Genomic DNA, 26,843 nt, shown 5'->3' with positions numbered 1-26,843 from the left:
TATCTCAGCTTTACTACAACTTCTACTTGTAGCTCTTCAGACCCTTGAGCTTCTGGTCTCTCACCGGACCCTCTGATTCACCAACTCAGAATCCTGTGAGATCCTCAAGGCTTTTGTGGTGGTATCTCCCTCAAGCTTTACCCACTGGGTCCCTAGCTTGGATACCTTCAAGCTTCACCCCTGCTGACTGGCTCAGTCCCTAGCATGAAACACGAGGCTGCTCTGCAAGCATCACCTCCGCTGGTTGATCACGCACAGAACATAGATCACCTGACTCCCCCCAAATATATAGGCTCTCCCAGCAGGCCAAGGGATTCAAGAAAACCCATGACCAGTGGCTGAGATACCCAATATACCTATAACCTGACCTTGAGTCTTCCTTCTCATATCTAGTACCACCAAGTGCCCATCCACCTAGTGGTTGAGTTGAGTTGCATCTTGATATAGCACAGTCCTTTACCCCATAGGGTCCTGACGCGCTTGCAAACACATACACATATACACATACTAGGGCCAATTTATAGATAAAAACAACCCGCAAGAGACAGTGCACTAATGAAACCTTGATATAAGAAAACATAAAAGTCATTTATTAAGAGATATATATATAAAAAAAATGACAAAAACATCCGATCCCTCCTGGAATCTAAGCAGCAAAATCAGTCTGTTTGTAACAAAAAAGGTCTGTAGATATACAGACTTTTAGCAATCAATCCTCGCCTGTAGTATGTGTTTGTGAAGCAACACATCATTACTGCCGCCAACCTACTGAGGGTCAGAAAGTTAATGATCGCATTGTGTCCTCAATGGGAGGGTGAGGTTTAGCGGTGCTTGTTGGAAAGACAATGCAGTTGAAAGGAACTCTGTTCCTAGAAACACTCACTGTCAGTGGAGAGAAGAAAGGGGATAGATCGCTGCCACACTGTAGCCTGGGGGGGTGTCCTGCTCGTGCGTGTCAAGCCAGTGATATGGGCTCTGGATGAGCGGTGTGGTACATGCTGGGGGATGGAGTCCAGCTAGGAGACGCACGATAATACTTGCTCAGGGTGGAGGAAAGCTCAGAGCGCAACGCTCGAGCTCACACGTGACATCGCCGACCTGTGCAGCTTCGTGCTGGAGGGGGGTTGCCATGCTGACTATAAGCTTACATGTTTCGCGCGCATGCGCTTTCTCAAAGCTGAAGCGGCATATGGCAACTAGGAAATAAAAAGCATTGGATGGAACAACTGGCGGGGAAAAGACTAAATCAAGTTAACCCTTTCCAGGTAACTGAAGTTCACTGTGCATGTTTTATGTGAGTAGGGAGGGGAAAAAAAACAAATAAATGAATAATCTGCTGGGAATTGCATTAGCGTGAAGGTAGTTTGAGAGATGTATGGTAGTGTGTCATGGTTATGCAGTGATCTTCCTGTGTTTGCTTACCTCCCCTCATGTGTTCAGACTAAGAGGCCAGCCACTTGCACCTGGTGGTTTTATTAACCTCTCCTCTAAGCATGGCTCCACCCCAGGCCCTATCAGGGAGCCCTATATTAACCTGTGCACTGCAGGCCATCAGTGCTGATCAACCATTGTGTATTCCTTTGTGTGTTAGCTTCCTGTTACCTGCCGTGTGCTCTTCTACTGTTTTCCGTTACCGACTTTGGCGTGTCTTTGACTATCCCTGTTTGCCTGTGATCCTGACCTTTTGGCGTGTCCCCAACTATTCTTGTCTGCTTGTGGCCCCGACCTTGGCTTTGTCCCTCACCATCCCTATCCTCCTGTTGCCTACTGTGGGTGTGAGCTGGGAGACCCTGGGGGTTGCGACCTGGAGCCAGTTGCAGCCAAATCCATCCTCACCACTCGAGGCTCTGGTTAACACCTGCTGGCTCTTAGACTCCGCACCTCAGGGAATCTTACGCTCTAACCCCGGTGGGACCTGTCTCCCCTCTGCAGCAGTCAGCCGTAGGGTCCACAACCTTGCGGTGCATTCCTGATCCCTACGGTGTGCATCTGTCACCTCGCCTCAAGGTGACCTGACATAGTGATGATGGAATTGGGGGGAAAAAAGGATACCAATAAAAGGGGAATAAAAAAATAAAATAATAAAAAACTGGTGGTTAATAAATAGTGATTGAAGGAATTGAAATGGATAAATAAAAATGAAAATAGTAAGGAAAAAAAAATATATATATATACACACACATATATATATATATATATATATATATATATATATATATATATATATATATATATATATATATATATTGTAACATTGGGGTGTTTAGCTCAATTGGTAGATGCATTTTTTAGTTCACATCAGGCAGGCGTTTATGGTTAAGGGCCTGGTAGCCCACGTTTATTATAAGAAAACAAAATATTAGTCCATCCAGAAATCCCACGCAGGGGTCCAAGCTTACATTAAATACACAAAAAATCCAAATGAAAATGCTAGCCCACCTGGCTACTCTTCAGCAGTAGTGCTGCTATAGGTACTTGCTCCGTCTACCAAACTGCTTGGACGCACACAGTCTTAGGCTCCTTGGACGCACACAGCTTCAAGCCCTTTAACACACAGCTTTGGACTCCTTGGACGCACACAGCTTTGGGCTCTTTGGACACACACAGCTTCAACCCTTCAACGCACACAGCTTTGGGCTCTTTGGACATGCACACAGTTTCAAGCTACTCCACTCCACCATCCCTCACACTCTACTCCCAACAGCCCCTTCGTTATATGGGCTGTGTGCAGCTGGGCACACACCCTGCTCGTTATCACCAAGACCTGGACACAGGGTTGGAGATCCCTCTTTCCTCCAATTTCACAGGGACAGAGCCTCGCTCTGTCACATATCCCCCCCCTTTGTTTCGATCCGGAGGGAGGAACACCAGCACCCATCATGATGGTTGGGACACCTCTGTGCTGGCTGTCAGCCACGTAGGCCCAACCTTTTTCCGGGTGTGCTTCCAGGAACATTCCCCCCCTTTGTTTCGACCCAGAGGGTGGAACCTCCAAGTTACTTTTGGCACCTCTGTGCCAGATACCATTTACAGAAGTACACTCCTGTCCAACCTCGCTTCTCCTAACGCGGAACTCTACCCAATGCCTCTTTTGGTGTCTCCCTCTAAGCCTTACTGTCACTCTGCTATGAGCTTTGATGCAACCTTCCCAACTTTTCTTCCGAGTGCATTTGCATAAGCACTTCCTCTCCTGAAATCTTAATGGGTTCCCGTTGGTTTTTCTACCAACCCTTCTGCCTCCACGCTTCAGGTTCCCAGGTTTCCCCAAAACTTTCTCAGCAGTACTGTTCTGAGACTGTAGGGGGCCTATTTCTATAGTGTTTAGAACGGAAACCCACCTCTTATTTCTGGTACCTGACTCAGCAGTCACTAATTGATTACCAGGTTTACCTGTACCTTTGGGCACCACATTATCATGTACCATTAACACATTATTTGGTTCATCATTGACAGACATATTCAAACCAACATTAGACCTCTCAATGTTGCCCATGTCACCAATGCCTTTTTTTTCAAAATTTGCTAGGGCAGAGTCTGCAGAGGGCACACATACCAGAGGGCCGCCACCTCCCCTGGGTTCACCCACTCTGCAGGCAACTGTCCTACCACTTGACCCGTTCTGATGCCATCTGTATTTTTATCCACCGGAACAGGCCAGCTCTCGTCTGATCCACATACAATTTTTACCACGCTCCTTGCCCATTCCCCTGTCCCGGGGACCTTATTAGGTTTGTCACCTAAACCAACCATTGGACTGGGGACCCCAGTCTCTTTAACCACCTTTGTTTGAGCCCTGGCCAGGATCTCTGCTGCTTTCAGGTCCACACATGACCCTTCCACCTCATGTGGTTTTTCTACTGGTGCAGTATACACGCCCTTCACCAACTGACCAGCACTACACTGGACCATAGCAGCAGAAATGCTTCCCATCTGGCTGTTAGGAGGTGTAACCACAGGTAATTTAGGCTTATTTTCAACTTCTCCAACGTCTGTCTCAAATATTTCTTCTGCACGTAGTCCAGCAGCATACGTAGCAGCAACTTTTAACAAAAGTAGCAAATTTAGGAATAAACCATTCCTGTCCCGTTTTGCTTTGCTCTGTACAGCCTGCCATACAGTGCTCCACCTAGTGGTACTCCGCAATACCAGACCATCAGACTGTGGAGGAGACACACTAGTATAGATTGGCTGTACATCCCAAAGTTCAAGCATCTCTTTTAATGCTTCGGTTATAAACCAGGCCCTTGACTCCAGACCCAAGTCCTTCCTGGGGATTTTCATGACACTGGGGATACAGAGAGACTCACTTGCTGAGACTTGAAAAGTTGCGACGGTTAACGGAACCTTCTCGCAGCTGGAGGTAAACACAGCCTGGTGCTCCACCAGAGCGCTGCCAATTGCTGGACTCATACCCAACTTCTCAGGTTCAGCATCAGTGAACTGCTCCAGAACATTACCATTGACGTCACGTTGACACTCCATGCCAACCTCAGTTTTGTGGGTCACGGACAATGTCTCTGCTGTGCCCTTATTTGGTTCATCCTGCTCACCAGGGTTAACCCCTGCAGCAGCCACTGCGCCCTCAGGTACAGGCTGTTCTGCAGCCCCTCCTGCTGGCCCAGCAGAAACTGTGTCCACCTTATTTTTGTGCATAAAAGCCTTATCTATCAGGGAGATAAGATTTTCACCCCAACTATTCCAATCTATTGTATGTGAGCTCCCTTCTGCGGTACTCCTCAGCACCGATCCTTCTGCCCAAGGAGACACATAAGAACAGACTGGATTAGTTGCAGACTCATTACACCAGTCATTGTAAATCATGTCAGACTGTGGTAGCACAGGTTGCAATACACCATATTCACCACCTTTCTCTGCTTGCATTTCATAAGCCTCATACACTTTTGCATTTTTCACAGGTTGTGTTAATCTACCATTTACCTGCACATTTTTAGTACTAGCAGCTTGCACTAACACATTACCATTACACAGTACAGTTCCATTCTGTCCCATCAGAGTGACATCGCAGTTGTCCAGGGCAACCTCTGACTCAAACACATGAAGTTCCCTGGAGATTCCTGTGGACAACTGTGCTGTCTTACCGCCAGTTTTTACAGGCAACGGCCCATTTTTGATAACCCCAGGTTCTTTCAGAGCAAAAGTTTTCCCAACAGCATTAAACTTTTCATTAACAGTAACACTTATAGCATTTTTCGCATTTGTAGGCTGTCCTAGCCCATGGTCAACTTGAGCCTGATAGTCATTAGACACAACACTTTTAGTCATCAACACAGGTTCTATTTGGATTTTAACCCTTGCATTCCCACTATATAGGGAAAAGTCATTCTCAAGTGCACATTCAGTGGCCCCACTAACTGGGGTCACTCTCACATCGTCATGAACAGTCTCGTAACCAGTCCTTTTATACATGAAATCAGCAGTTCCAGCCATCATTTCATTAAAGACAGTCTTACCCACCGCAGTAGTTGGTGTCACCATCTTCATTTGAGTACGTCGTCTTATGCACCAGTCCTCTGCTGCACTTTTACTGGCCAACTCCTCCTGGTGGCCATGGGATGAAACTACAGCAGGCATCTCCCACCGTTTAGCACCCCCTGCAGGCACAACAGGAAACTTCTTGTTGCTAGGGGTGACTGCAAACATATTTTCACCGGAATCTGGGCCTACAGACAAAACTTTTTTCTCAGCAACATCATCTCCAGCCGTATTCCATAACCTAGGGCAAGAAAATATGCCATGCCCCAGCTGGCCACATTCCAGGCATGGTACTGGACGATTTTTTCCCAAAGCGATTCTCTCCTGGTGATTCCCAGCTGGCCAGAATGCACAGGCCTCTTTGTGGGGACGCTGAACCAAACCTCTACTGCAGCTCCTTTCAGGCATAAATTTCACTCCGGTTGCCATGGGAGACCGCACTCTCCCAACAGAACTTTGCTGGCTCTCTCCAACATGATAAATTGGCTCCTCCTTAAGTCACTTTCCACGATCCTTATTAGACATAGCCCATGGTACAGAGATAGCCCGACTGGCTTCCTCTGCATTGCTATGGGCAACCACTCTCATCCTCAGCCTTTGATCAGCCTCGCTCCTTGCATATAGCATGGGCTTCTCTCTGCTGGATCCCGTCTCATGTTGTGACACATTCACATCTTTCACAATAGCTGTTTTAACTGCATCAGCTTTGCCAGGGGCAACAACAGCCCTCTTCCAGTTATGGACATCCAGCGGCTTTCCCCTTGCACTGAGGGTTGGCTTCCTTTCCTCTGTAGCTTGGTTCAGTGCTGCTAAATGCCGCTTGCACCAATCCACTGCAGATTCAAATGCTGGTGGACTCTCCATAATAGCAGTCACCTGTGCACTCATTGGACCAGTGTTGCTAGGGACAACCCCAGCCCTTTTTCTCCTTGATACACTCTGATCAGGTATGTATGGGGCTCGTTCGGGCGGTAACAACCCCTCCAACCACAGAGCTCTGTCTCTCATTTCAGCAAACCTGGCCTCTTTTAGGAGCTTTGACCGCCCCATACTTAGAGACTCCAGAACAACTTTAAACAGTCCAGGAAAATGAAAGTGTCTCTTTTAAAGCAAGTTGCTTTTCTCTTCATGCAAGCTTTCCTCACCTGCACATTGCACACACTGATTGTGCTGTCTCATACACACAAACACAGTTCATAGCAAGAAAAAAAAAAGTTTGACTTTTCATTCACAGGTACACCACCTGCAACACGCAATGCCTTTTGCCTGGCTGCACTTCCACACACAGCCAATAGTTCCTGACTTGAACTTACTGTAGGGCAAGGACCCGGATTCCACCGTCTTGTGCCCGCATTCTCCACCACTTGTAACATTGGGGTGTTTAGCTCAATTGGTAGATGCAATTTTTAGTTCACATCAGGCAGGCGTTTATGGTTAAGGGCCTGGTAGCCCACGTTTATTATAAGAAAACAAAATATTAGTCCATCCAGAAATCCCACGCAGGGGTCCAAGCTTACATTAAATACACAAAAAATCCAAATGAAAATGCTAGCCCACCTGGCTACTCTTCAGCAGTCGTGCTGCTATAGGTACTTGCTCCGTCCACCAAACTGCTTGGACGCACACAGTCTTAGGCTCCTTGGACGCACACAGCTTCAAGCCCTTTAACACACAGCTTTGGGCTCTTTGGACGCACACAGCTTCAACCCTTCAACGCACACAGCTTTGGGCTCTTTGGACATGCACACAGCTTCAAGCTACTCCACTCCACCATCCCTCACACTCTACTCCCAACAGCCCCTTCGTTATATGGGCTGTGTGCAGCTGGGCACACACCCTGCTCGTTATCACCAAGACCTGGACACAGGGTTGGAGATCCCTCTTTCCTCCAATTTCACAGGGACAGAGCCTCGCTCTGTCACAATATATATATATATATATATATATATATATATAATAAGAAAAAATATAAAAAAAATAAAAGAATATTTATGAAAATAAATAAATAAATGGGAAAAAATATAAAAGAATATTTGTGAAAAAAAAAAGGGGGGGGGGTTTTATGTATGTATATATTGTGTGGAGCTCTTTTTTGGGGACAATGCCATGATGGGTTCGTATTGGTCCGGATTGTAATAACGGACCTCCAATAGTCGGTCCTATTTTCTGATGAATGGGATACTATGTGAGGTTAGAGTTCAGATCGGTGGAAGTGAATCGTATTGTGTCTAGATGACCACTGTCAGTTGGTTATGTTTAGAACGTCAATTTCTTCATTGAGGCCATCCGGCGAGAGGGAACCCATCAGGTATATCCAAAAATTTTCCCTCTGGCAAAGGAGGGAAAACCTTTCGTTGTCTGTCAGGGTCCCCTTTGGGATGGCCTCAATCGCTAACACCTCCATATTCTTGAAGTCTCTATTGTGGAACTGACGAAAATGGCACGGAATGCTATGTTTAGTACAGACCTTTTTTGTCAAGCGTCGATGTTCTCCCACTCTAACTCGCAAGGCCCGAATGGTGTGACCTACATAGAGGAGACCGCAAGTGCCGCGCAAAACATAAATTCGGTACTCCGTGGAGCACGTGATAAATTGTTTTATTTCAAACGTTTTGCCCTTCAGTGTGGTAATGGTGGACTGACCATTTGGAATGGATTGACAGGTTAAACAGCCCCTTTTGTGACATTGGAAGATCCCATGTCTGTTATCGAAATACATCCTGATGTCAGGAAATGTTTTATTGTGATTCTTATTGGATTTGGTTAGTTTGCTGGGAGCAATAATATTTTTTATTGTGCGGGATCATCTGAAAGTAATTTGAGGTTTATAGGGAAGAGATGGCGCTAGAATTGGATCGAGCTTTAGAATTTCATAGTGTTTGGAAATTATTTTGGATATACGTTTGTATTGCGTGTTAAAAGTGGAGACGAACCTAACTGTGGTCATCTCACTTATGGACTTCTTAGAAGTCCATAAGTTTTTTTTTTTTTTTTCGTTTTTTTCTTTGTGGTTGAACTGGATGGACTTGTGTCTTTTTTCAACCTGACTAACTATGTAACTATGTAAGGCTTTTTGGTAGGGGAGTGCTTAATTTTATGTTTTGTGAAAGCCTGGGTAACTCCAAAGACATGCTGGTGGGTTAATTGGATCCAGTCTAAATTGTCCCTAGTATGTATGAATGTGAGTTAGGGATCTTAGATTGTAAGCTCCTTGAGGGTAGGGACTGATGTGAATATACAATGTATATGTAAAGCGCTGCGTAAATTGATGACGCTATATAAGTAACTGAAATAAATAAAATAAAATATATATTTATCGGGTTCAAATTTTTTTTTTTTTATGGTAACATGAGGGAGAGTATTCAGAGGGAAAGCTCACTTTTCTTATAGTGCAGGGGTGCCCAACCGCTGGCCCTCGGGCCATATGTGGCCCACGGCGCCCTCCGATGTGGCCCACCATGTCTTGCTCTGAGATGGCGGGTCGGCAATCCCAGATTAGTGCAAAGAACTGAGCCGCCCCTAGTGTAAGCAGAGCCGATGTTTCTTGTATAGTGTCGGCTCCTTCACAGGCGAAGTGATACTAAATGTACTCCACCTGTGACAGGAAGCATCGGCTCTGCTCTCCACTGCTGCTGCATGCTTCTGTCAATTATACAATTATGCTCGGGGATGGCAAGTCGGGACACAAGAACCCATGATCTGGGACAGCAGCCTCCAGTACCAGCCACCAGTATCAGTACCAGTACCAACAAACAGTACCAGTACCAACATAAATTTACAAAGTGCAAGATTCAGGCTTGTGCTACACACAAAGTGCAAGGTTATGATGTGCACTACACACACAATGCAGGGTTCAAGAGTGTGCTACACACACAATGCAGGATTCAGGAGTGCGCTACGCACACAATGCAGGGTTCAGGAGTGCGCTATGCACACAATGCAGGGTTCAGGGGTGTGCTACACACAATGCAGGGTTCAGGAGTGCGCTTCACACACAATGCAGGGTTCAGGCGTGCGCTTCACACACAATGCATGGTTTAGGAGTGCGCTACACACACACAATGTAGGGTTCAGGAGGGTGCTACGCACACAATGCAGGGTTCAGGAAAGAGCTGTCTATACAGTGCAGAGATCAGGAGTACACTGCGTACGCAATGCAGAGATCAGCACTGTGTCACCTACGCAATGTAGAGTTCAGGAGTGTGCTACACACACAATGCAAAGATCAGGAGTGCACTACACACACAATGCAGGAATCAGCAGTGCGCAATGCATGGATCAGGGGTGCGCTACGCACACAATGCAGGGATCAGGAGTGTGCTCTCTTCACAATGCAGGGATCAGGAATGTGCTACGCACACAATGTGGGGATCAGGAGTGCGCTACGCACACAATGCAGGGATCAGGAGTGTGCGCTCTTCACAATGCAGGAATCAGGAGTGCGCTCTCTATACAACGCAGGGTTCAGCAGTGCTCTCTCTACAAAATGCAGGATTCAGCAGTGCGCTAGGTACAAAAGGCATGTTACTAAAGTGTGGAAATATAGGGTTAGTATAATGCCATCAGAATATTCTTTAATTTGTCAATCCATTCTTCTAGTATTGTGACACCAGCAATGAGGAATGGCTGGTCTGATGGATGAATAAATGGATAGATCATTACTCAACCACAGATTTCTATGCCCAATGTATGCAATATGTTTGATCACTCTAGCTATATCTCAAACTTCAAAATAAAGTTCAATAAACCCGAAGCATTAAATTTGACACTATCTGAAGCCACAAAACAGAATACACTAACTAATTGTAAATTCAAATGGGAAGCTACTGCTCTTAAATATCTGGGTATTCTATTAACACCACACCTAAATTGACTCTATAAATATAACTTCCAACCACTTTTGCATAATATTATTAATGACTAGGGATGAGCTTCGTGTTCGAGTCGAACGTACGTTCGACTCGAACATTGGCTGTTCGGCCGTTCGGCGAATTCCGAACATTTGGGCCGTTCGTGTCAAAATTCGAGTGACGTGCGCGCGGACCACAATGCACTGCGGTGGCGCAGTGCATTGCTGCCCCATGATTGGCCAAGCATGCACTGTGACCCCGCATGCTTGGCCAATCGCAGCGCCGGCAGTGAGGAGAGCCATGATTGGCCACAGGCATCCTGCCTGTGGCCAATCATAGCTCAGGCTGTGTAGTGCACGCCCCACACTATATAAGGCCGCCTTTGAGGCGGCCTCGTGTAGTGTGTTACTTAGCATCTGAAGCAGTGGGTGTTCTGTGTACCTTCAACACAGTACACACCAATCGTTTTTGGCTGATTTCCTATCTTGCTGGTTGTTGTCTGTGCCCTGACTGCAGTATACACCACTATATTCACCTCACCTATATAGCTAGTGATCTAGCTTTAACCACTTAACAACTGCCCATTGCCGATTAATGGCTTCAGGGGGGTTGTTTAACTCTGAGAGGCCGTTAATTAACGGCCTCCCAGAATTCTGCTCTCGCGTGCCCCGAGGTGTGCGCACTCGAGAGCATCCGTGACCGCCGGGTCGCATCACGGATCATGGTAAACGGCCGCTCATAGCGGCCGTTTACCACGTGATTGCTCCGTCAAATGACGGAGTGATCACTTGGAAACAAACCGGCGTCATGTTATGACGCCTGTTCCTCCCTCCCCTCTCTGTACCGATCGGTACAGCGGAGGGGAAAGAGATCGGTGTCAGCAGCGATGTGGGCTGCATCTGCAGTGCCCACATCACTGCTCACCGAATTTAACCCCTCAATTCCCTGCCAATACTCTGCAATACCAGTGCATACTCTGCAGTACTCTGCCATTACTCTGCAGTACCCCGCCATTACTCTGCAGTGCAGTACCCTGCCATTACTCTGCAGTGCAGTACCCTGCCATTACTCTGCAGTACCCCCCATTACACTGCAGTAACCCCCATTACTCTGCAGTACCCCCCAATACTCTGCAGTACCCGCCATTACTCTGCAGTACCCGCCATTACTCTGCAGTACCCTGCCATTACTCTGTAGTACCCCCCAATACTCTGCAGTACCCTGCTATTACTCTGTAGTACCCCGCCAATACTCTGTAATACCCTGCCATAAATTGCCATACCCAGCCATACTCAGAGATACCCAGCCATACTCGGTGATACCCTGAAATACCCAGCCATAGACGCCCCCCACCCCTCACCGCCCTCCGGTGCTTCTACCAACTCGCCAGTACGATCAAAGCCAGAATCTTTTTTTTATTTTTTATTTCAGGCTTCCCAGCCTAGAGGTGAGATGTGGGGTCATATTGACCCCCCAGATTTCACTGTAAAGAGGACCTGTCACCCCATATTCCTATTACAAGGGATGTTTACATTTCTTGTAATAGGAATAAAAGTGATCAAAAATATATTTTTGGGGAAAAAAATGTCAAACTAACATAAATAAAGTAAAATGAACAATAAAAAAATAAAATAAAAATTAAAGCGCCCATGTCCCCATGTGCTCGCATGTGCCACACATGTGAGGTATCGCCGAGAATGTTAGAGCGAGAGCAATAATTCTAGTCCTAGACCTCCTCTGCAACTCAAAACGTGTAACCAGTAAAAAAAAAAATTAAAGCGTCGCCTATGGGGATTTTTTAAGTAGCGACGTTTGGCGCCATTCCACGGGCATGTGCAATTTTGAAGAGTGACATGTTTGATATCTATTTACTCAGCATAACTTCATCTTTCACTTTATGCAAACATTGGGCTAACAAGTGGTTAATAATAGAGCTTGCAGTCAGTAGTGTTAGGAGATAGTGCGTGCTGTCTGCGTGCTCTGTACCCAGTACATACCGCTATAATATAGGGCAGGCCCCTACTTTCAAACATCCAACTTACAAACATCTCCTACTTGCAAACGCAAGGAGACAGCAGCAAGTGAGATGAAAAAAGATGGACGACAAAACAAATTATACAGGGGTGATAACCCTTCCCTATGTTTTCCAAAAAGCTTAAAGATAGTTTTTTTGACTGGAGCTACACTTTAAAAATGTACCGGTTGAAAATGACAAACAGATTCAACTTAACACAACAAACCTACACAGTCCCTGTCTTGTTTGCACCGTCTGTATACTGCTGTTCTGAGTATATAGGGCCTGGGGGCCACAAGCATTTCCTTTTTTTAATATGGGTACGGGGTTCCCCTTAATATGCGTACAAGACCCAAATAGGCTGGTAATGGGCAGGGAGGGCTACCCATGCCATGTTTCTCAATGATTTTCAACCATATTGCAGGAACCAGATATAACATTAAAACCGCAAGCAGTTTTAAATGGTGTTATTTCCGTTTAATGTCATTTTGTGCAGGGACTGTTCTAAACACGGGAAACACGTGGCACTTCACAGGCATACTACAGACACCCCCCAGGCACCATATTTAAAGGAATATTTCACTTTTTTTTTTCACTTTAATCGTCATTAAAATCAGTGCTCCCGCCAAAACGGCAGTTTTTAAAACTTTTTTTTGCAGTGACCCATGTCCCCTAAGGCAGGAGGCAGGTCCCCAAACCCTTTTTAGGACACTATCTTGCATATTAGCCGTTAAAATCAGCACTTTCCAATTCGAACGTTCGAGTCCCATAGACTTCAATGGGGTTCTAACGTTCGTACCGAACGCGGGGGTCTTTCGCAAGTTCTGGTGCGAACCGAACCGGGGGGTGTTCGGCTCATCCCTATTAATGACATAGAAAGTTGGACACTTAAACACTTCCCATGGTTTGGCAGAGCCGCAATCATCACAATGACAATCTTACCTAGAATTTTATACCACTTGGAAACCATTCCTATTAACCTGCCAACTATTTTCTTCAAGTCCTTGAATGCTATATTCAGAAAATTTCTTTGGGCATCCAAAAAACCTAGAGTGAGTTTACAAATACTTACCTGAAGCAAACAAGCAGGAGGCAGGTGATTCCCAAACCTCAAAAACTACTACTTACCTCACAAGGATAATAGATTGGACATGCCACGCAGAAAACAAGGACTGGGTAGCACTGGAAAATAAATTAGGGCCCATACCTGTAACATATTCAGCTTGGATACCATAGGAAGCATGTCCCAACCAACTGAAACAACACCCCATTGTAGGGGCGACTCTCAGATGCGTACAAACAGTAGCACGAACATCAGATTTAACCACACTGATGGGACCCCTGACTCCATTATCAGGCAACCCGGATTTTACACCGGGTTTGAACAAGCTCTCTCATTTATACAACAAAGGCGATAACCCACTATTGGCCACGCATTGCTTCTCGAGCAGTAAGTTTAAGTCTTTTGACATACTTAAACCATTGGCAATACCGCCAGCTACACAACTGTCATGAACTCATAGAGACAAAGAAGCTTTGCAAGACCCTTAACTCCTTTTGAATCAGTATGCCTCATGTCCAACACATCCACAAAAAACATTCCTCTAACCTACTCCTGGTTGCAGGCCTCCAACTTAAAGGAACCTGACAAACACAAAAAATGTTGGGAAACAGCTTTAAACACATCCTTCACGAGGATCAATGGCTACAGACTTGTGTGCTCGCTCATAAATGTGCAATAAGTACACGTCTTCAGGAAACAAATTGTTACAACACACCAATTAAGCTACACAAATGGTTGCCTTTGGCCCCTGATCTCTGCTGGAGCTGCAACCAGGAGAAAGACTCTTTGCAACACATATGGTGGGACTGCACACTAATACAGCCCTTTTGGAAGCAGGTGATTGACTCCATAAAACTTATAACAGAGACCAAAATACTCCTATGCTGCATATACACGACCGGACTTTTTGACAGACTTGGTCCGGCGCACTGGAATCTGTCAGACAATTAGATTGTGTGTGGGCTCCAGCTGACTTTTTCTTCCCAAAAATCCGGCGGACCCAGAAATAAAACTTGCTTCAAATCTTTCGGACGGACTCGAGTCCAGTCGAAAAATCCGGTCGTCTGTGTGCTAGTCCAATGGCTATGAACTTCCTTATTCTACATCATCACGTTCGAATCCGTGGGACTTTTGGAGTGACCGTGTGTGGCCAAGTCCGTTTGTTTTAAAGTCCGTCGGATTGTCCGCCGGACCAAGTTCATGGAAAAGTCTGATCGTGTGTATGCGGCATAAGACGCAGCCTGCTGCTTATTACACATTACCAATTGCTCAAAGAAAAGGTACAAAAAATCCTTCACTCGATTCCTACTTACTGCCACAAAAGCAGTAATACCTAGATACTGAAGAACTGCCGCCACACCCACAATCAAAGAATGGTTAGATGATGTACATTTCATCTATGAAATGGAAGAAATCAGGGCAAATGCCCATGAGAAAATAGAACAACTCAATAAGACATGGCAACCTTAGGTTATCTTTAATCACATAAATACTGGGCACTTTCTCCAATTCCTTCCCAGACCAATTTTCAACTTTCAGTGCTCTCTCACTTTGAATGACAATTACTCAGTCATACTACACTGTACCCAAATTACATTTTTATAATTTTGTTCACACAAATAGAGATTTCTTTTGGTGGTATTTATTCACCACTTGATTTTTGATATTTTTTTTGATATACGCAAAAAAATGTAAATATTTTGAAAAAAAAACAAAATTTTCTACTTTCTTTTTTAAAAGAAACAAACAAAAATATAATTTTGTCCAAAAATTAGGCCAAAATGTATTTTACTACATGTCTTTGGTAAAAACAATCCTGATAAGTGTATGATCATTGGTTTGTGTGAAAGTTATAGTTATGAGTCTACAAGCCATGCTATACATTATTGAAAATGTATCAATCCTAATGCACTGATGGCCTATCTAATTTCTTGAGGCCCTAAAATGTCAGAATAGTACAACAACCCACCCAAATTACCCCTTTTTGGAAAGACGACAGTCTGAGGTATTTAGTAAGAGGCATAGTGAATTTTTTGAAGTTGCAAATTTTTCCCCACAATGCTTTGGAAAATTAAGAAATATGTATATATTTTTTTCTTCACTAAATTGTCATATTTACGAGTTATTTCTCAGACATGGTGCAGGCATAATTGCAATTACACCCCAAAATACATTCTGCTATTCGTCCTGAGTATGGCGATACCCCCTGTGTGAGACTTTTCCACTACCTGGCCACAGAGGCCCAACATCCCAACACGCACCATCAGGTGTTCTAAAGGCATAAATTACACATTTCATTTCCTGAGTACCTATCACATTTTTGAAGGCCCTGGAGCACCAGGACAATAGAATTACCCACAAAATGACCCCATTTTGGAAAGAAAACACCCCAATGTATATTTTTTGAGGCATGAGTCTTTTGAACATGTCATTTTCTTTCCAAAAGTTTTTGGAAAATGTGGAAAGAAAATGAAAACATATTTTTTTTCACAAAGTTGTCAATTTAGAAGATCTTTCTAACACATAGCATGTACATAGACAAAATATACACCCCAAAATACATTCTGCTACTCGTCCTGAGTATGGCGATACCCCATGTGTGACACTTTACCACTACCTGGCCACATACAGAGGCCCAACATGCAAATAGCACCTTCAGGATTCTAACACATAGCATGTACACACCAAGAATTACACCCCAAAATACATTCTGCTGAGCAAAGGGTAAAAAAAAGCTCACCTGTGGTTTTAGCAGGCAAGAATACCATTCCAGAGCAGTCAAAGCATTTTTCCAGACAGCCAAAGAAAATGTCCAGGAATTGTCCAGGCAGCAGACAGATATGGAAAAGTATGAACATGGTTCAGCACAGTCCAAGGTTTGGCAGGCAGTTCAGGTAACAGGCATAGGCATGGCCAGTTCAGGTGGCAGGCAAGGCATGGCCAGTTCAGGTGGCAGATAGAGGCATGACCAGTTCAGGTGGTAGCAGGCGGCACTTTGTACATTGGGCCTTGGTCAGGTAAGACCTGAGGACAGGGATAGAGGCTTCTTCTCACCCAAATCCCTATGAAGCCTCCGAGTCTCCAGACCTTAATCCGAGAAAACTAAAAACCCGGAGAAAAATTATTTCTCCACTCGGAAAACCTTTTCTGGAGCCCCTCACATATGTGAGATCCCTGTGCTGTACAGTGGCAGTGCAAATGATCAGTTCAGGAGGCAGGCAAAAAGCATGGTCATTTAACAGGCCAAGGTTAATTCACGTTGAAGGCAGAAACATGTTTGGCAGAGGCATAGTCGTTAACAGTCTGCGTCATTCACAGAAATGGCAGATAGTGGAAACTGGAAAAAAATCATCTTCACTTTACTAATAGTGTAGTGAAGTATGATAGCTCCGATAGCACGTTCCAATACAAAGGCCTGGCTAGGAGGGACATTGGGGACAGTAGTATCGGGTGTCACGGTGAATTCCTCTACTTGAATACACACAACATTTTTTGGGGGTTTGTGACCTGTTTGGGTAAGAGGGAGGATTTCAGGAAAGTGCCTTTCATGGAGTCTGGCTAATAAATCAGAGCAAATTAGTTGAGGGGCTTTGCCATGGGGATAGAGAAGGGCTGTGACAATATCTTCTTGGAATTTTAGATAGGTAAGGGAACTTTGGGTGCACTTAGAAAAAATAATATAGGAATTGAACAGATCTAGTTGCATCAAATAAATTGCGACTTTCTTGTACCAAAACAGTGATCTCCTGGTTGCCAAGTAGGGCTGCATCATCTGGTCTTTCATATCCAGCCCCCCCCCCCCCCCCATGTATAGCTTATACTCATGGATACATTTTGGCTTCTGGATGGGGCCTTTTCTGCATTGTGGAAAGGATGTAGACATATTTTTTTTATCTCTACACTTCAGCGCTAGTACTCTGTGGGAAGCCTTTGCGGTTGGTCTGTGCTGTCTCACAGGCCGCAGTCTTCTTTTGGTACAAATGGCCGAAAAGTGGGAGACTCACATAGAAATTGTCTACGTATAGGTAGTAACCTTTCCCAAGCAATGGTTGGATCAGCTGCCAGACAATTTTGCCACTTGTTCCCATGTAGGTAGGGCATCCAGGGGGGTTTAGCTGTCTGTCTTTTCCCTCATAAATTATAAAGTCATATGTGTAACGCATGGCCCTGTCACACTCCTTATAAAATTTTACCCCACGTCTGGCTCTTTTACTGGGGAGGTATTGCTTTATTCCAAGTCTTCCAGAGAAGTGTACAAGGGATTCATCTACACAGATATTTATATCAGTGGTAAACATCTGCTTGAAGCTGGCGCAAAAAAAAATTGATTAAGGGCCGAATTTTTAATAATTTATTGTAACTGGGATGATTTCGATGGAGGCATTGGGCATTGTTGTTGAAATGTAAAAATCTCATAATCATCTTATAACGTGTTCTGGGCATCAATGACGAATAGGCCGGCATGTGGTGGATAGGTTGGGTAGACCAGTAGGAATGGAGTTCACTTTTTTTGTCAGCCCCATGTTGAGGGTTAGACCAAGGAAAATTTTAAATTTTTCCACAGTGAGGGGTTTCCAAACAAAAGGATGGGCATATGAAGAACTTGGATTGTTGGCTACATGTTGGCTGGCGTATAGATTACATTGCTCCACAATGTAGGTTAGGAGATCATTGGTAAAAAATAAGTGAAAATAATAAAGTTATATTGTTTAATTTAATGCCTAATATCAATCTGCCTGCTCAAATCAAAATTCACCATATCTTATAACCATCACAATGTTAACAATATAATTGTGCAAAAAAATTATATGCTAAATAGAAATACAATATAAAGTGCTAGTGCTCTAGTGCAAAAAATCCTCTGTATTAAATCCAATTTCGATAGTGATATATTATCCATTATATTAATGTCCATAAAACCAAAAAAATCTTGAAAAAATCCCAAACAGATTAAAGTGACTTGTGCTCAGTGCTTCATAAATCCTGCATCAAGACTGGTGCGATTTCCGTGCATAAATCAAATTGCCGCACTCACCAGCTCCCCTTCCCCTGCAGGGGTTACAGCGCCTCCACAGTGTGAGCCCCTGTGTCGCTATGTAAAGCTGGTCCAGTTGCTTCTTAATTTATCCTCATCACATTGCATTAAATCAAAGATGTTATATCCATAGTGTAATATTGTAACTTTTTGCTTTATTAAATCCAAAGTAAACATACTGCGAATGCGAAGGTGTCAAAACGCCATTTTGTTAACTGGAAAACGGAATCTCAGTGGATACCCACTGCTATAAAGCATGCGGAAGTGTATTGCATTACATCCAGCTCCCATTCTTGTTGCTAAAACAACTTTACAGTGGTGTTAAAGATCGTAAATTGCATAAAACTGTGTACAGTGCATACAAGTATCCAGCGGCCAGTTGCAGTAAAAAACATGTCTTGTTAGGAATCCAAAATTATATATATATTAAAAACATATAAATTTAAGCCTGAGAAATGAAAAATAAAAATAAAATGAAGAATAAAAAATATATGTAAAATGTAAACCGTTTTTAAATCTCCTTATAATCATAATGGAAATAATCAAAAATATAATCCATAAAAATATAAGCAATAATCCTTTCACCAGTATCAATAATGTTAGTAGGAAAATTGTAAAAAATATACAGAATATAGGAATATAAAAATATAGAGAAATTACAATTATTATTATTATTTATACATGATAAATTATATTGAATTTGAAAATAAAAATAAGATGAAAAGTGAAAATCAATAAGTAGAAAATGAATAAAGGAGAATAAAAATAGGTAAAAAAAATGTAAAATTAGATAAAAATGTAATATGGTCAGAAGAAATAATTAGGAAAAGAGATTATATGCAGAAATTTAGGAGGGACAAGGTAATTATCCCATGGTTTTCGAAAATCTGAAAGGTTTGGAGCATAAAAAGAATGTTTTAAAGAACAAAGTGAGAGGATCTTCCGAGTGCTGGTCTATAAGCCTTCATATGGGGAATATATGAATGGATTACATTCGTCTTAGTTGGATCTTATATATGTTACCATTCCCCTAGTTAGTCTCATAAAGGAGTTTTTCTGAAAAGTGTATTGAAAAGACCTTATGGATCAGGTGGATTAAACTCATAGATGTAATACTTGTGCATACACATATATATATATATATATATATATATATATATATATATATATATATATATATATACACGATATTTCTGGAAAAAAGTATTATAAAGACCCTACGGGTCAGGTGGGTTAAATCTTGATGATTGAATTCATAGATGTCATGCTTGTGCATAAGCGTATATATATATATATATATATATATATATATATATATATATTCACACACACACGTGTGTGCATACACACCCACATATACATACATATCCCTCACCTTCGACCCCTTATGCAAAATATTATTTCCATCTAATTCCTTATCTTGTATTATGGATATTAATAACCCATGTTCCAAGAGGAAAAAAAGGGTAAAAACCGAACAAAAGGGAAGGTGGTGTGGGGGAATCCTTTAATAATTTGTTAAAAAACAGTTTAAATCTAGATCTATGTTAAGGCCTGCGGGCTGACGTGTTTCTAAACAAAAAATCCACTTAGTTTCATTTTGTGATACTTTTATTCTTTTGTCTCCCCCCCCCCCCCTCCAATGTCCCTTTATTTTGTCAATTGCATAGAAAACCATACATCTGGGATCATGGCTGTGATGGTCTCTGAAGTGTCTGGAGACACTGTGTTTGTGGTATTCATTTTTGATATTTGTGATGTGTTCCCTGACTCTTATGCTGCGTACACACGAGCGGACTTTTCAACATCCAAAGTCGGACGGACTGAGTCCGTCAGACTATTCGATCGTGTGTGGGCTGCAACGGACTTTTGACTCGCCAAAGTCCGAAGGACTTTAGAATATGGAACATGCTTCAAATTTTTCCGAAGGAACTCCGCCGGACCGGGTCCCTTCGAAAAATTCGCTTGTGTGTATTCTATTCCGACGGACTAAAACCGACGCTAGGGCAGCTATTGGCTACTGGCTATGAACTTCCTTATTCGAATCCAGTCGTACGTCATCACGTTCGAATCCGTCGGAGTTTAGTGTGATTGTGTGTGGCCAAGTCCGCTCCGCCGAAAAGTCCGTCAGAACTCCGTCGGAACTCCGGCAGAACTCCGACGGAACTCCTTCGGAAGTCTGTCGGACATAAGTCCTCTCGTGTGTACGGGGCTTTACATATAGTTGGCGCGTGATTTACCCTACATATTGTTTGTGACAGTGGCATTCAATAACATATGTGACAAAGGTGCTATTACACGTAATCAGCTCATTGATTTTATATTCTCTCCCATTTGTGGAAGATGTAAACTGTGATTTTTTCTTGTTGTTTTTTTTACAAATTTTACAGGGGAGGCATCTCCCATATTTAAAAAAACCCCTTCAAATTTTCAAAGATTTTTATTTGTTTCAGAGGATCTATGACATTATTTACTAATTTGTTTCTGAGTGTAGGTGCTCTCCTATATATAAACTCTGGTTTCTTTGGTAGCACGGTTTTTAATGTATCATCCGATTGTAAGATAGGCCCTGTGTTGTCTATTGTATCCTGTTAGGAACGCAACACCCACTTCTTTATTTTTTTGTTGTTGTTGTCTTCTGTTTGGTACCCCATCAATTAGCCTGTTCCTTTCCATCTTTTTTACTTCTTGCTTTAGGTCACATAACTCCCTTGCTTTATATCCTTTTGTGATGAATCTTTGTATGATTTCATGATGATGATGATTTGTATGATCAGCTTGTTTTTCAAAATCTGCCTGGTTGCTACAGTTCCTATGTAATCGCATTAGTTGACCCTTGGGTATATTCCTTATCCACTGGGGATGGTGGCAGCTATTAGTTGGAATATACCCATTGTGATCTGTAGTTTTAAAGAAGGTGCGTGTGCCTATTTTTCCATCTTGTTTGAAGATCTGTAGGTCTAAATAGTCTATATTCTGTGCGTTCCAATTTCCAGTAAAAGAAATGTCATATATATTTGTGCTAATTTCATCAAAAAAGCTTCTCAGTTCTTCCAATGAACCTCTCCAAATGATGATAATATCATCTATATATCTGCGGTAAGGCTTCAGATTCTTCCTGGGTACACTGTAAATTTGTTCTTCTTCCCATCTATTTAAGAAGAGGTTTGCCACACTGGGAGCATAGTTTGCTCCCATAGCTACCCCCTTGGTTTAGGTGTAGTATGTGCCTTGGTACCAAAAATAGTTATGGCTCATTGCCAATTTTAGGCTCTCCACAATGAATTTTATTTGGTCCTGTTTAAGATCTGACTGTTGTTGCATTGCCCACTCTGTGCTACTGAGAGCATCCTCTTGCTTGATGTTCGTTTATAATGAATTAACATCAATAGTTACCAGAATGTCCTCCTCCGTTATGTCCATATCTCTTAATTCTGCGATTAACTGTCTGCTGTCCTTCAAATATGATTTTTGTTCCATGACCAAGGGCTGTAAATAACCATCAATGTAAGCCCCTAGTCCAGAGAACAGGGATTCTATACTGCTAATTATAGGTCTTCCAGGTGGATTCGTTTGGTCTTTATGTATCTTGGGGACGTAATATATTACTGGGGTTTTTGCTGCTTTGGGGGTTAAGTATTTTGCCTCCTTCTTATTAAGTATTCCCTTGTCTTCTCCTTTCTTGATGAATGTTTTCAACCTCTTTTCATATTCTTTCTTAGGGTTTTCTTTCAGTTTCCTATATGTATCTTGTACACTCAATAGTTTTTCCATTTCTCTTTTGTAATCTTGTTTGTTCAATATCACTAGGCCCCCTCCTTTGTCCGCCGGACAGATTACTATATCCTTTTTCTTCTCTAATTGCCTAATGGTTTTCCATATGCCTTTACTTTTAGATTTCTTGATTTCCAATTCTCTCAGGTCTTTCGCCACCATTTTCTTAAAGACTGTTATGCTCTCATTTTGTTGTACCTTAGGGTTGAAGGTGGAATTGTTTTTCAAATTAGAGTGTTTGTAAACACTGTTTGGTTCTATTTTTTGTCCCTGTCCCTTCTTGGCATAGAATTTCTTAATATTCTGCTTTCTTATGAACTTTTGTAAGTCTATATAGACTTCAAATTTGTCTAGGTCCTTATCTGGGGCGTATTTTAGGCCCAAATCTAAAATCCTCAATTCTTCTTCTTCAAACCTAATGTTCTCTTCTTCTTCTTTTTCTTGATGCCTCCTCTCTTTCCTCTATTGCGTTTTCTCTTTCCCATCTCGGTGTTCTGTACATATACTCCCTCCTCTCTTCCCATCTCGTTTCTGGCTGTTCCATATGGTTTCCTCTTATATTCCATTGTTTGTTCCACCTTGAGTTCCAACCTCCATTCCTCCAGGAATTCCCCTGCTACTGATTCCTCATTCGGTATCGAAATGGTCTCCCCCCGGGGGTACGTGTGGGGTGGTCCACTCCCTTGGACCAGGTGGTCTGTGCCCCTGTCCTCTGTGAAAAAAATGTTTATTTCTCTCCTCTGGTATTGGTCCATATGTGGGGTATCATGGTAATATTCCCTAATTGGGGAATATCTAGTTCTATGTCTGGGTATATTCGGTGTGTAGGGTACATCCTGGTGCCCCCTGGTTCGATGTTGGTGAGGCTGTCTGTGTCCCCTTTCTGGACTTCTATCGAACCTCCTGTGGCTGGGTGTATGATCTTCACGTCTGGTCCTTTGTCGTCTATACTGTGTTGGAGTGGGTTGTTGCCATGTCTCGTTTTCTCTTATCAGCGAATTTTCTCTGGATTCTTCCACCATGGATATATCATTTTCTTCCTCATTGTAGATGGCATCCATTTGCCATTAGTATACATCCCTTTTAAACTTCTTCTGTTTTTTTCTGATGAACTTCTTTATCATACTTTTTAACTGCTTCTTGGAGAACTTTTTCTTTTTCCTTATATTTTGCTGTTTCTTTAAATGGCACCAATTGGTCTCTTATTGATAATATCTCTGCCTCAATGTTTTTTAGTTTATATTCCCATCTAATCACTATTTTTTTAGTAACTCTGTTTGTTTCACTCTGGTTAAAAAACTTATACCAATCCTCCATTAAGTTTTTTTCATTTACAGCATCATTGGGGGAGACATCCCATCTCAATCTTCTGGGAGTAATTTTTTCTGACATCTACATCTCTAGTATGGCTACATCCCACCATACTCTTAATTCTTTTTCCAGACAATGTTTGAGATGTTTGAATAGATCTAAATCTTGTTTAATAACCACATGTTCCTGATTGAAAACCTCAATAAGGTTAATGGTTCTATTGCTCACATATTAAAAAATGTCCATTGCTGCAACCCTAAATATGATGCTAAAAGCACCACAAAGACTATATAATAAGAGAGGTGGGGTTGCGCTATGGAAAAAATTAGGTTACACCCAATAATAAAAGGGCTGCCACTATCTAATATTACCAGCCTAATAGGTTGGAATAAAGATGATAAAGCAATGATGGTAGCTATGGCGCTCTACCTTAAACAAGGTGATGTATAAATAATAATAAAAAAAGGTTCATGTATAAAAAGGTTAATGTATGAAAAAAAAACAGGTTATATTGTTTAATGCCTAATATCAATCTGCCTGCTCAAATCACCATATCTTATAACCATCACAACGTTAACAATATAAAAGTGCAAAAAATTAATATGCTAAATAGAAATACAATATAAAGTGCTAGTGCTCTAGTGCAAAAAAATCCTCTGTGTTAAATCCAATTTCTATAGTGATATATTACCCATTATATTAATGTCCATAAAACCAAAAAAACGTGGAAAAATCCCAAACAGATTAAAGTGACTTGTGCTCAGTGCTTCATAAATCCTGGATCAAGACCGGTGCGATTTCCATGCATAAATCTAATTTCCGCACTCACCAGCTCCCCTGCTCCTGCAGGGGTTACAGCGCCTCCACAGTGGGAGTCCCTGTGTCACTATGCAAAGCTGGTCCAGTTGCTTCTTAATTTATCCTCATCACATATCATTAAATTAATGATAAAATATCCATAGTGTAATATTGTAACGACTTTTTGCTTTATTAAATCCAAAGTAAACTACTCACAGTGTTTCAGAGAAAACAAGCGCTATGAGATACATTCACTGCCGCCACCTCGTGAGAGATTCTGTGTACGTCTATGGCCACGCCCTACACGTTTTGTCATTGGACGTCATCTGTCTAAATTGCATAAAACCGTGTACAGTGCATACAAGTATCCAGAGGCCACTTGCAGTAAAAAAACATGTCTTGTTAGAAATCCAAAATTAAATATATATATTAAAAACATATAAATTTAAGCCTGAGAAATGAAAAATAAAAACAAAAGTAAAAAAAAATATGTAAAATGTAAACAGTTTTTAAATCTCCTTATAATCATAATGTAAATAATCAAAAATATAATCCATAAAAATATAAGCAATAATCCCAGTACCAGTATCAATAATGTTAGTAGGAAAAGTGTAAAAATATACAAAATGTAGGAATATAAAAATATATAGAAATTACAATTATTATTATTATTTATACATGATAAATTATATTAAATTTTGGATTTTTAACAAGACATGTTTTTTACTGCAACTGGCCGCTGGATACTTGTATGCACTGTACACAGTTTTATGCAATTTACGATCTTTAACGCCACTGTAAAGTTGTTTTAGCAACAAGAATGGGAGATGGATGTAATGCCATACACTTCCGCATTCTTTATAGCAGTGGGTATCCACTGAGATTCCGTTTTCCAGTTAACAAAAGGGCATTTTGACGCCTGCGCTTGCGCGGTATGTGCACTACACCCTATAAGATGAGAGAGGTGTACTAAGATGGCCGCTCCAGATGACGTCCAATGACAAAACGTGGCCATAGGTGTACACAGACTCTCTCATGAGGAGGCGGCAGTGAATATATCTCATAGCGCTTGTTTTCTCTGAAACACTGTAAGTAGTTTGTAGAGGGGGGGGGGGGGGGGGGTTTGGGACTTTAAATGAAGCATGGATATGTGCCTCCATCCCGTAATTAGATACAAGTAAACAGGGAGTTTTGGGACTTTAAATGAAGCACCTGGATAGTGGAGGTGAGTTTTAACCATATTTAGATGTTTATTAATTGTTTGTTCAGTGGAAAACCATAAATTCTAGAAATAGAACATATTCATAATATATATCAACATAAATGTAATAAAAACACAGTGTATAGTATCCACATGACAACATTTAACAATGATAAATGCAATAAATAGATGAGTCGAGCCTTTGATTTTGATGTCCCAGTTATATTTTATACGGAATCATATTCATTCTATTATGAATTGTATACTTAATTAAATATTAATCGTTTTTAGTGGATGCTTACCTACCATGTGGGCCTACTTGTCAATGCCGGGCTGGCTGTCATGGGCATTACCATCCCACTTCATCTATTTATTGCATTTATCATTGTTAAATGTTGTCATGTGGATACTATACACTGTGTTTTTATTACATTTATGTTGATATATATTATGAATATGTTCTATTTCTAGAATTTATGGTTTTCCACTGAACAAACAATTAATAAACATCTAAATATGGTTAAAACTCACCTCCACTATCCAGGTGCTTCATTTAAAGTCCCAAAACTCCCTGTTTACTTGTATCTAATTACTGGATGGAGGCACATATCCATGCTTCATTTAAAGTCCCAAAACCCCCCCCCCCCCCCCTCTACTTGCATATATATCGGGATGGAAGCATTTGGATATTTTGGGTGGTAGTGTTCCCCTACCCCCCCTGTGTGAGGTATATCCTAACATTTACTGTTGATATTTCCTGAATTTTTATTTTTTTTATTTTTATGTTTTCATAAGTCTCTATTCAATTTTGTAGACTGCCAGTACTTTTCCGACACTGTACAGGTGCCCCACATGGATGTTTTGCTACTAAGGCCCATTGTATGCTCACTGGCCGGCCGGTGTTGTTCTGTGGTGGGCGATTGGGTGTTTGGGCGTTGCTGGGCTCTTTTGTTTCCTTAAGGGAACTGCGATGCGCCAGTGGATCCTCCCCTCCTCCCCTTTTACTGGGAGGTTTGGGAGGATTCCCCTTTGTGCATCGGCGCCACGCCTCCTGCGTCGTGCGTGTGACGTCACACTGGCGTCACTGCGCCGACGATTAGGTATCTTCCTTCTCCGTGTTTCCATAGGGAGGGCACGGCACACCTGTCTCTGGTTGTTAAACCAGGCTAGGTGTGGTCCCTCCCCCTGTGTCTCACGTGCGTGGCATTGGCGGCATACTTAAACCCCATTCGGAGCCAGCTGTAGGTTGCGGCTGGTCTCTGCATGGGGTCTGTACACACCAGCCCTCTGGTTTGCTGGTGTTG

At 42.3% G+C, this 26,843-nt stretch overlaps 1 protein-coding gene across 7 annotated transcripts in view; it reads left to right on the top strand.

Moving 5' to 3' along the window:
- The window catches only part of SLC43A1 (solute carrier family 43 member 1), a 740,549-nt gene that overhangs the window by 438,202 nt on the left and 275,504 nt on the right, over positions 1 to 26,843 (top strand). The gene's annotated exons all lie outside the window — the stretch shown is intronic.

Source organism: Lithobates pipiens, unplaced genomic scaffold, assembly GCF_037356315.1.
Source record: "Lithobates pipiens isolate NorthernLeopardFrog02 unplaced genomic scaffold, aLitPip1_a1.2 Scaffold_19, whole genome shotgun sequence".
In the NCBI taxonomy this organism is placed as follows: Eukaryota; Metazoa; Chordata; class Amphibia; order Anura; family Ranidae; genus Lithobates; species Lithobates pipiens.
Note: the sequence above shows the minus strand (reverse complement) of the source record. Positions and strands in the feature narration are given on the sequence as shown.